At 35.6% G+C, this 12,267-nt stretch overlaps 1 long non-coding RNA gene across 1 annotated transcript; it reads right to left on the reverse strand.

Moving 5' to 3' along the window:
- Positions 1–2,476: 2,476 nt before the first annotated feature.
- On the reverse strand, positions 2,477–7,872 carry LOC143578775 (uncharacterized). Its single transcript, XR_013143331.1, has 2 exons — positions 4,545–7,872; positions 2,477–3,645 (listed from the first exon to the last, which is right to left on the reverse strand). It is a non-coding gene; the product is annotated as an uncharacterized LOC143578775 (long non-coding RNA).
- Between the last annotated feature and the right edge of the window lie 4,395 nt (positions 7,873–12,267).

Here is a 12,267-nt window from a genome sequence, read left to right on the forward strand (position 1 = left end):
TGGTTTCGTAAATAACCAAAAATTTGTTTCGTGATCAAATCCATCGATTACAAACCGAGTCTAATCCAATCTTAAAACTACAAGCTCTACCAATTTCTGAGACCTTAATAAGAGCTTAAAGTATGAAATCTCAAAAGTCAAAACCAAAATCAAAATAGAACGTCGTTGAACATCAAGAATTTTCAAATTGATCAAAAAAATGATGATTTAATCAATTGAATTGACGTGTATGAGGCTTTAGAATCATCAATTGATTATGAAATTGTAGAATAATACACTCTGTTGAGCTCTGAATATTGTTCAGAATATTAAGTTTACACGCTTAGAACAGAACTCATGTACATTTAGACACTCAGAACAAAATAAAACAATAGGCATTTAAATGTTCTAAACAAAACTGAAGACACTCATGTACATTTAAACGTTCTGACCAAAACGAGCACACTTTAAACGTTCAGCCAAACTGTAAGACACTCAGAACAAAATTGACCAAAATAAATTACACACTTAAAACGTTCAAAACTAAAATCTAAGACATTCAAAGCAACACTTTAAGCATTCATAACAAAAACTTTAAACACCCAGCACAAAAACTTTAAACGTTCACAAGCTCATATATGAAATTAAGCTTTCTATAATATGAAATTAAACACTGAAATCACTTCATATAATCTCATAATCATCAAATATCATCAATCGATCATCGATTATATGAACAAATCTAGAAAATATTTACTATAAATTGAAATCAATTTTTCAATTTAATTGAAGTGGAATTTACAACGGCATCGGTGACACTGGTTGAATGGCCGTAACGGTTGAAAGATTTATAATATTGTCATCACGTGTTTTCTGAAATCAAGGGTGTTGGTAGTCGTATACGTAAAGTATGATAAGAGATTATTGTATTGGATATTTGTTTAATATAGTTTTGAAATATGTGTATTTAGAATAAAATTATTTTAAATATAACCTCTTTTTTTTTGGAATACTTGAATATGTATGAATTTCTTTCTAAAAACATGTATAACACGATAAGCAGATTAAGTTTATTGTTATTAATAATGGCGTTTGAATCATTCTAAGTTTTAAAGATAAAGATGAAATATTCTCTAGTTATATTTCGGAAAATTTAATACTTGATTCAATTAAACTGTTATAGAAGTAAATAAATTTTGGAATAGTTACATGGATAATCCTAGCTTATGGTTTGACTCGAATTATGGGTTCCGCCCTTGTGGTTTAAAATCCGCAACCACGTATTTTGCTTTCAAAAATGGTCCAAATTAAAGTAAGTAAAGGAGATAAATAAACATGAACTAGTAACATGCATCACCCAATGATAAATACAATATGCCGTACACAAATTCAATCACCAAGTACATAAGAGCCATAGCAATTTGACTGCTGAGGTCAAACTTGGCATTTTTTAGGTACAACATAACATGTATAATCTATCAAGTATCAGCTTTGTATAAGTATGAATATGTATAATTCCATTCCAACTTATCCAGCATACATGGTCTCTTTTTAGCCTCATGAGACGAAAAGACGAATTAGTGTTATGCGTGCATGGATGGAATCTAAAACCTGACCATTCTGATCAAAACTAAAGCAGTGATAAGTAATACAAGTTTTTAGCAAAGTTGAACCCTCCTCGTTTTACCCGGGCTTGGGACCGGCTGAGTTTCAACACGAAACCCTTGCAGAGTTAAAACTTGTATTATAAATATAAAAAAACAAAACAACAATCAAAGCATATGCAACAAAACACAGCAAACACATGAAACCCAAGCAGAACTAAAACTGTTTATGATGTAGTGAAAGGCTAAGAAATTTGATAAAAAAAGTAAATAAATCAAAAATCAAAATTATGTAATGTTATCGTTATGTGAAAATGAATCAAGGTTTTTACCACCCGAATCTAAAAATTAGAAAATGTCTATAAAAAATCATAGATAAAACTATTAGAAAGCTTAATGGTATGGACACCACAAAAAGTGAGAACAATGACAAGTCATTTTAGCAAAAGCGAGTAAGAAAATTAGAAATTAAAAATAAATAAAATAATGAGAAGAAAATAGCAATGACAATGATCCAACCATGTTCAGTCAGCCAGTGATGGGCCAAAATAATATATTCTTTAGGCATCCCATCAAAGACAGTTATTAAAAACCTCTGATAATAAAAGAACTTGCAAAGATAAGCAAAACTCATCAAACCTATAAGGCAGGCAAAACTGAATCATAAACAACCCACCAAAAAAAGCAAGATATAACCAGATTGAACAAATGAACTGCATGTATTTACCAATGAACCAAATGCTTCCACAATCAAATCAGATATAAGACGGTAACTAAGGTAAACTAAAACCAAATTTGAGATCAGATAGAACCCAAGGGAAAGCAAAGATCATATACTACACAACCTACCACCAAAACAAAGAACATAACACTTCCTCATACACAACATTAGAAGATATAATATATAATAACATAACAGAAGAAATAATCTACAATTGTTGAGGACTCGGTCAGCATGTACAGTTAGAACCTAACTCCTAAGCATGAAAATGAACCAGCAACCCGCAAAATGAAGCCTTAAAATCCAAAGTTTGTAGAATATTACCCATTGAAAAATGCTGTGAGTATCATCCAAGTGAAAGCAAAACCATAAACCTAGCAGACGTCTGTAAACATAGTGACGAATAACAACAAAAACACAGAAGTGCAATACCCTGATTGCAGTTCTCGTACGGCTGGCAGAACTGGAAGCAGATAAACGGCAGTCAGAACTTGCAAAAACTCCAAAAGTTCCCCACTAGCCAGAAAACATGATCCAATCTCGCATTGCCTAACCTACAAATTAGACAGCACCTACAAGATCCACAACTTGCAAAAAAACCATGTGTAGGGAATCCAACAAGTGAGAAGAAATCATACAAAACTGTCCAAGCCAAGCACCAATCTACAGAAACAGGTCATGCAATTTTGTACCACCTAAGCCACCAAGTATGTGAAAACAAAAAAGAATAAACTGGAACTATGGTTTAGATAGCATTCAATCTAATGTACAACAGACAAGTCCAGGTAGAAGATACGACAAGAAAACCTGGAATCTACTGTCGTCATGCGATGAACAGCTCAGATGCATGATAATACCTAAACATATTTGCTCACACTTTCTTCCTAAAATCCCAATAAATCATTGAATCTGAAAACCGACAAGTATGTTATATAGATCTGGTCCAGCAACCATCCAAAATTATCAATCATAGACACAGCAAACAGGTTCAATAATCAAACACATCATTCGACGCCTTCGACTCCAAATCACCAAATGCATCATATGTTACGAGAAAAAGAACCTGGTGTATGAAGATCAGCTGCGACATCTTTAAAATCAGATTATCAGCCCATCTATAAAATATAGAATTCAGAAGATACCAGTAGCTATAAGCTATACAGCATCCTCGATAACCAACACACCACTTGAGCTTTTTATCATCTGTCAACAACAAAATCAAGATGACCCGTTTCCATGCGAGCATCAAAAAAGGTAAGCAGACTCCAAGCTTAATAATAATATACATCTTTATGATAATCCCAAAGGCCCCCCTAGCCAAACTTCACCCACCAAACTAACCTCAATTGACCATCCGCCCATAACAAAAAAAAGTCCATAGAGAATGCTGTTATTTGCCTAAAAAAGAAAGGCGTCGCCAAATAGCTTCTGAATCAGTCAGATAATAAGACTACCAGTAAGGTAAGAGGATACCAGGTAGAACCAGAAGGAAGCAATTGTCATACTCCACAACCTAACCCCAAAACAAAGAACATAACACTTCCTCATACACAGCATTGGAAGATATCAAACAGCAGAAGTAATCGGTAACTAGAACACAGATAACAGAAGAGAAAGAACCTGGTGTATGAAGATCTGACACATCTTTGAAACCAGTATACTAGAAGCCAGGGGTGTACATAGTTCAGTTTTTAAAAAATTAGGTTCGGTAACTGGTTTCAGTTTTTGGGTTTAAAAATTTTAATTTTTTTGGCCAAAATTAATAGCAACTTAGGCCTAAATCATTTTGTTAATTAACAACGGTAATTATAGAATTGGAGTTTTATATTAAATAACTATTTAAAATAAAAAAGATTTTAAAGAAAAAAAAATTAGAATCTAAAATTTGATTCGGTTTTTTTGGTTTAGACCAAAACCAAAACCGAACCATAAAGTATGGATTTTACAAAAACATAAAAACCAAACCGTCTTTTTTGTTCAATTCTGTTTATTTTTCGATTTGAGTTGGTTTTGGATCTTTTTTTTTGTTTTCATGCAACCCCTAGAAGCTATACAGCATCAGGCGATAACCAACGTACACACCACTTGAGCTTTCTATTATCATCTATCAACAACAAAAACAAGATGACTTGTTTCCCATGCCAGCATAAAAAATGTAAACAGAATCTAAGCTAATAATAGACTTCATTATGATGATACTCCCAAAGCCTCCCTGGCCAAGCTTCACCCACCAAACTAACCTCCTATGACCATCCGCCCACGACAATAAATAAACACTTCCATAGAGAATGTTGCTCTTTTCCCAAAAAAAATAAATGAACACGTCCAAGCCATAAACATGATCCAATCCTGCATTTCCTAACCTACAAATTAGATGGCACATCTAATTGTTGCATCAATAACCTCATGCACGCAAAGTAAAGGTGTTAGAAAGACGAACTCAGGAAACATGATACTAGATCCATAACTTGAATGCCAAGCGATTGCGAGTGCCAATCTACAGAAACTAGTCATGCAATTGTATACCATCAGAGTCACTAAGCACGTCAGGGCAAAACAAAATTAACTGGAGGTCATGGTTTAAAATAGCGATCAATCTAATGCACAACAGATGCGCCTAATAAAAGATACTACAAGAAAACTTGGAATCCACAGTCATCATGCCATGAACGGCTCGGATGATAATACCTAAACATATTTCTTGCACCTTCTACCTAAAAACCACATCAGTCTGCAAAGAGGTCAGTAGTATCTGAACCAAACATCCTCAAGAACAAATCTCACCCACCAAACTAACCTCCAATGATCATCCACACATGAAAAAAGGCGAACAAGTCTATGAACTGCAGTCACATAGCAGGAAACAAAACAGATGAACCAAATGCCTCCAAAGGAGGATAATGAAACGACGACTTACATATATATAAGTTCAAACACTCTACAATAAGGTGGTTGCTTGGTAAACCAATAACCCTGCAAGAAAAAAATAGTATGCTCGCATGTTTGACAAACCTAGAAAGAAGTCTGGTCTTTATAAGAAGAACAAAGAAAAAGGGTTCACAGAGAATGATACTAATGGAAACACATTGAATAAGTCCCCAATCATAACCATCTGTCCTTTTTTCTGCAAAACACATGTATGGTAACATAAAATCTATACCGATAACCGTATAATAAGGAAAAATCACAAAAGATACAGAATGACCGGTAGTTGGTTAATAAAAAGCAACGTTCAAAGCCACAATGACCTACAAATAAAACATGACCTTGTCCTGCATACACAAAAGGTAATGAAAGAAGAGAATAGTTGGAAAAAACTAAATGAGGGGTGTTAATGATCCATGAGCAAAATACAATTCTCTGGTTTCAAGGACCTAGAAAGAAAATTATGCACTAGGGACATGAAATGATACTAATAGTAATGCACAGGTCCAACCATCTGTTGTGTTCTTTCTGCAAAGCAAAGTCATGCTAACATTAACTTCAAACTATTTTTACAAGTTCTTCATGATGATAAGATAAAAAATCAATAATAGTAGCATAAGAAAAATAACAAAAACCATAGGAAAACCAGTAGATTGTGATTAGACAGCGATGTTTGAAGCACACTAACCCTATACAGCATAAGTAATAAGCACACACCACTTGAGCTTTCTATTATCTATCAACAAAAAAAACAAGATTTACCCTTTCCCATGCCAGCACCAAAAAGTCAGCAGAAGCAAATAACACACATCATTATGATCCAATCAAAGCCCCCCTGGCACAAACTTCACCCACCAAACTAAGCTCAAATGATCATCCACCATAGACATGCCCATAGACAGTTGCAGTTATTTATCAAGAAAATAAAGATGAACCAAATGGCCTCCAAAGTCAGATAATAAAGATAGTTACGTAAGAAGTTCAAAAGAGATCAGATAAAACCAGGTGGAAGCAATGATCATACTCCACAACCTACCACCAAAACAAGGAACATAGCACATTCATACACAACAATGGAAAATGATATAGTAATATAATATAACAAGAAAAGATATCTACAATTGTTATGATCAGTATGTACAATTAGGGCCAAATAAAATTGAATCAGGAACCCGACGTAAGTAGCCTTAACAAAAACCGATAGCCAAACATCCTTCAAAGTCAACATGATTTTTGCAAAGAAGCCAAGGGTTCCTAGCTAAAAAACATGATCCAATCCTGCATTGCGTAACCTACAAATTTGACAGTACATCTAGCTGTGGCACCAGTAACCTTATGCACGCAAAGTACGGGTGTTGAAGGACAAACTCAAGTAAAAAAAGGGGGTGATACATGATCCACAACTTGCAAATAAACCAACAGGTAAGGGGAATCATTCAATACTGTCCAAGTGCAAGCAACTGCCAATCTACAGAAACTAGTCATGCAATTGTGTATCATCTGAGTCACTGAGCATGTTAATCAACCTAATGCACAGCAGGAGAGACTAGTAAAAAGAACAGAAAAACCTGGAATCCGCAGTCATTAAATGACTGGATGATAATACCTAAACATACTTTCTTGCATCTTCTACCTAAAACTTCCATCAGCCTGCAAAAATCTCAGTAGTATCTGAGCAAAGACATCTCCAAGAACAAACGTCGCCCACCAAACTAACCTCAAATGACTATCCACACACGAAAAATAGGTGAACAAAACTGCAGTCAAATAGCAGAAAACAAAATAGATAAACCAAATGCCTCCAAAGGAGGTTCATAAGATGATGACTAAGGTAATAAGATCAAACAAAAGAAGTTCTCTAGTAAATGAAATAATACTAATCAAAATAGGGCTTTTGTTTCTCATTCTGCATAACACCATTTCCCTACTTCAAGTTCCTCATGATGATGGAAGACCAAAATACCAACAGTAACCTAGAAAATTATTAAAATTGCAGGAGAACTACTTTGATTAAAAAATATTGCAGAACTACTTTGATAAAAATAAATTAATAAAAATAAAAGTATAAACTGTTACTGTGCTCCTATTGTTCACTTTCCATATGCAAGCCATAGGTCAAGTAGGATTTACAACATAATAACAAACCAGGACAGGAGCAAATCGCGGAATTTCCAGACCTATCGAGTGGCAAATAAGCAAGATATAAATACTCGCATTATGGTAGAAAGGGAAAGAACAAACAATTCACAAAAAAGAAACAAGATTTAATATCCCCCTCTAATGGTCATAAGGTTGATTACTTGGTCACCCAACAAACCTGCAAACAAAATACAGTTTTTATGTTTGAGGAACCCAGAAAGAAGTTTGGTCATTATTGAAAGAACAAAGAAAAAGGGTCTCATGGAGATAGATATGATACTAATGGAGAACACATATACTTGTATTTTGTTTGCTTGGTCACCGAACAAACCTGGAAACAATATACACCACTTGTTCTTTCTATCAACTAAAAACAAGTTTATCCTTTCTCATGTCAGCACCAATTAGTCAGCAGAATCTAAGCTAATAATAGAACATCATTATGATTACCCACCAAACTAGCCTCAAACTCCATCCACCCCTAATAAAAATGTTAACATGCCCATAGATAGTTACGTAAGAAGATCAGATAGAACCAGGTAAAAGAAATGATCAAGTGACCACACTAACTTGGACACAAAACTTAATCCACAGATGTGTTATTCACAAGCAAGCGCAGCAATCCAGTCATCTTTAATTACACTGTGCAAGTTAGCGGGCAAACAATATTTGATGATAGAAGACATAAAACCAACACCACCATAAATATAATATAATCAGTTATTGTTCACTTTCCATAAAAAGGCCCTAGGTTGAGTGGGATTTACAACATAGATGGCAAAAACCAGAGAACAAGTCCCAAGCAAAGCGCAGGATTTCCGAACCTAACAGTAAATAAGCAAGATATAAATACTTGCATTATGGTAAAAAGGGAAAGGAAAAAATAATGCACAAAAACCGCAACAAGATTTACAGAAAATCCCCCCTGATGGTGATAAGGCTGATTGTTTGGTCACCCAACAAACCTGCAAACAATATACAAAGCGCGTGTTTGAGGAACCTAGAAAAATCTTGTTCATTATTAAAGAGAAGAACAAAGAGAAAAAGGTTTGTGGACACGAAATGATATCCTAATGAAGAAACATAGGTCCAATCATAACCATCTGTTGCTCTTTCGGCAAAACAAATACAGCAACAGTAACCACAAATTTCTTCTGCAAAATCCACATGGTGGTAGCAAGAGAGAAAAATGATGATAGAAATATAGGAATATCACAAATACGACAGAATGACCCGGTAGTTGGTAACTGGACAGCAACTTTCAGCACCCCACTAACCTATAAAGAAAACATGATCGCGTCACGCACACACGAGAGTATGTGAAAGTGAAAAAAAAGATAGTGGGAAGGAACTAATGACGGGTGCAGGTCAAAGAGAGTTTAGGAACAAGAAATGATACTAATAGTAAAGCAATAATCCAATTTTGTTGCTCTTTCTGCAAAACAAATGCATAGTAATATTAGCTCCATGCTCCTTATACAAGTTCTTCACAATGATAATGTTGAAAACAATAATAGTAGCATGAGAATCACAAAACCAAGTAGCCTGTGACCGGAAAGCAATGTTAGATGCCACACCAACCCTATACTGCATCAGCAATAACCACTACCAAAGGCCTCCTGGCACAAACTTCACCGGCCAAACTAACCTCAAATGGTCATCCACCCACAACAAACATGTCCATAAATAACTGCAATTATTTTCCAAGAAAACAAAAATGAATCAAATGACCTCCAAAGTTAGATAATAAGATAGTCATCTAAGAAGATAATATGAGATCAGATAGAACCAGATGAAAGCGGTGATCATTCTCCACTACCTACCACCAAAACAAAGAGCATAACGCATTTGATACACCAACAATCATGTTATGATCAGTAACTACAATTAAAGGGCCTATAAATGAAATTATATCAGGATTCAGGAACCCGGAATAAGTAGCCTCAAAAGTCCAAAGTTGGTAGAAAGATTACTCAATTGGAGATAAGATAATGATCCAAGTTCAAGCAAAACCATAAACCTAGCAGACCCCTGTAACCGCAGTGACATATAGCAAACAAGCACACATAAGTCCAATACACCATGATCCTAACCATCCAGCTGCAAGAAACTTAAGGCAAATCTGACGGAATACAGAACAAATAAACCATAACACAAACCGATAACCAAACAACTTTCAAAGTCAACAGAATATATGAAAAGAGACCAAGATTCCCCACTAGCCCAAGAAAATGTCCAAACTTGCACTGCCTAACCTACACATCATATAACACATGTATCTGTTGCACCAGTAACTTCAAGAGCGCATAGTAAGGGTGTTAGAGAAACGAACTCATTATAACCACGACTTGCAAAAAGAACCATGAGAAGAGCATCCAACAGATAAGAAAATATCAGCCAATTTGTCCAAGCACAAACACCAATTTACAGAAACTGGTCATGCAATTGTGTATCATCAAGCATGTGAGGATAAAAAGAGACGTATGATCATGGTTTAAATAGCAATCAACTTAATGAACATATAATGAGCGACGTACTACCAAAAAAAACCTGTAATCCTCTGTGATCATGCTATAAACAGCTCGGATGAAAATACCTAATTATGTAAATCTCCAAGCGATCTGAAATTTAGCCACCCAGTCAAAATTTAATTTTTCACCTCAAAATACGCAAGAGGAAATAAGAAAAAGGAAGATAGTTGGAAGGAACTAATCAAGAGGTGCTGATGATCCACAAGCAAATACAACTCTCTTAGAAAGAAGGTTTAGGCTGATCATTAAAAAATGAAGAACAAAAGGACAGTTTTAAGGATAGGAAGTGATACTAATGGAAAAAATGTAGATCCAATCATTTGTAGCTCTTTCTGCAAAACACATGCATGCTAACATTAACTTCATGGCCAACATTTTCTTCATGACATGATAATAAGATAGAAAAGCATTAATGGTAGCATATGAAGAATCACAAAAACTACAAAAAGCCCAGTTGCTTGTAACCGGAAAGCAATGTTAAGGACAGCACATCATCCCTATACAGCATCAGCAATAACCATCACACCACTTGAGCTTTCTATTATCTATCAACACCAAAACCAAGATTACCCTTTCCCGTGCAAGTACCAAAAAATTCATCAGAATCTAATAACACATCACTATGATCCTACCAAAAGCCCCCATGCCAGCACAAATTTCACCCACCAAACTAACCTCATATGATGATTCACCCCCAACATAAAGTGAGCATGTTGATAAACAACTGCAGTCACTCACCAAGAAAACAAAGATGAATCAAATGGCCCCCAAAGTTAGATAATAAGATACTTATGTAAGAAGATCAAGTCAGATTAGATAGAACCAGGTGAAAGCAGTGATCACACTTCACAACCTACCACCAAAACAAAGAACATAACGGAACACATTCATACACCAAGAATTGATTCATGTTATGATCAGTGTTAACAATTAGGGCCTATAGATGAGATTGAATCAAGAACCATTAATAAGCAGCTTCGAAATCCAAAGTCCGTAGAAAGATTACTCGTTGGTGATATTATCCAAGTTCAAGCAAAACCATAAACCTAGAGAACGCCTCTAACCATAGTTACAAACAACAAACAAAGAACGCATAAGCACATAACGATAAACCATCCAGATGCAAGGAAGTCAAGGCACATCTGACAGAAAACAGAACAGATAACGATAACACAAACCGATAACCGCCATCTTTCCAAATCAACACCAATTTGCAAAGAGCCAAAGAACTAGTCCAAGAGTCCCCACTAGCCAGAGAACACGATCTTGCATTGCTTAACCCTACACATCAAATAGCGCATGTATTTGTTGCACTAGTAGCCTTCAGCACGTATAGTAAGGGTGTTAAAAAGACAAACTAAAGGCGAAAGGAATCCAACAGAAAAGGAGAAGGCTTCCATAATTGCCCAAGCACAGGCGCCAATCTACAGAAACTAGTCATGGGTTATCACCTGAGCCACGAAGCACATGAGGATAAAAAACATTGAGCTCAGCTGGTGGTCATGGTTTAAATAGCCTTCAAAAACAGATGAGCCAAGGTAGAAGATGGTACAATAAAACCTGTAATCTGCTATCATGTAAATCCCCTAGCTATCTGTAATAAAATATAAGATATCACCTCAACCAATCAGTAAGACATCATACTTTCTTTGTATGTTGTCAAAAGCTCTTCAGGCGCGCGCCTAGGCCCTCAGGTGAGCTAAGGCGCAGGGAAAGCACACCTTTCCGCCATCCAAGCAAGATCCGGCGGCTTTTAGGTGAGATTCCTGGCAGTGATGGATTTTGATAAATAAAAAATATGGCATGGAACATACTAAACCATCACAAAACAAAACAAAACAAGCCTAGGGTAGTCTAAACCTCTCATGTTTTAAGCACCTTTGCGCCTTGTACAACTACGCTTGCTTTATCGCACCTTGGACCATGACAAGCAATCCTATTGACCCGTTACATATGCTTGCACACAAATACGGAAGAAACTAGCATGACATAGATCTAGGAATCATTGATCTAGAAAACCAATAACAATATCATGCAGACCTCCTACTCCAGTTACCAGATTTCAAATCAAAACTACCAATCAAATTCCCAGAAAACAGAACGAATCTTTAGATACCGTTACATACAGCTTTAGAATAGATATATACATAAGATACCGGAAGCTAAACGACGTCGTTGAAGAAGATGACCGGTAATAATATTATGCAGGTAGATCTGAAACAGATTTCAAAATCAAACGAGACGTAATTCAATACCGATACGTATCGGAAGGTAAACGACGTCGTTGAAGATGATGACCGGTAATAATAATAATAATAATCATAATAATCACTATCGATCTATTAACCTGATCTATGAAGATATATGA

Source organism: Bidens hawaiensis, unplaced genomic scaffold (assembly GCF_021521415.1).
Source record: "Bidens hawaiensis isolate Kalapana, Puna unplaced genomic scaffold, B.hawaiensis_p1.1 tig00029334_1, whole genome shotgun sequence".
Classification (NCBI taxonomy): domain Eukaryota; kingdom Viridiplantae; phylum Streptophyta; class Magnoliopsida; order Asterales; family Asteraceae; genus Bidens; species Bidens hawaiensis.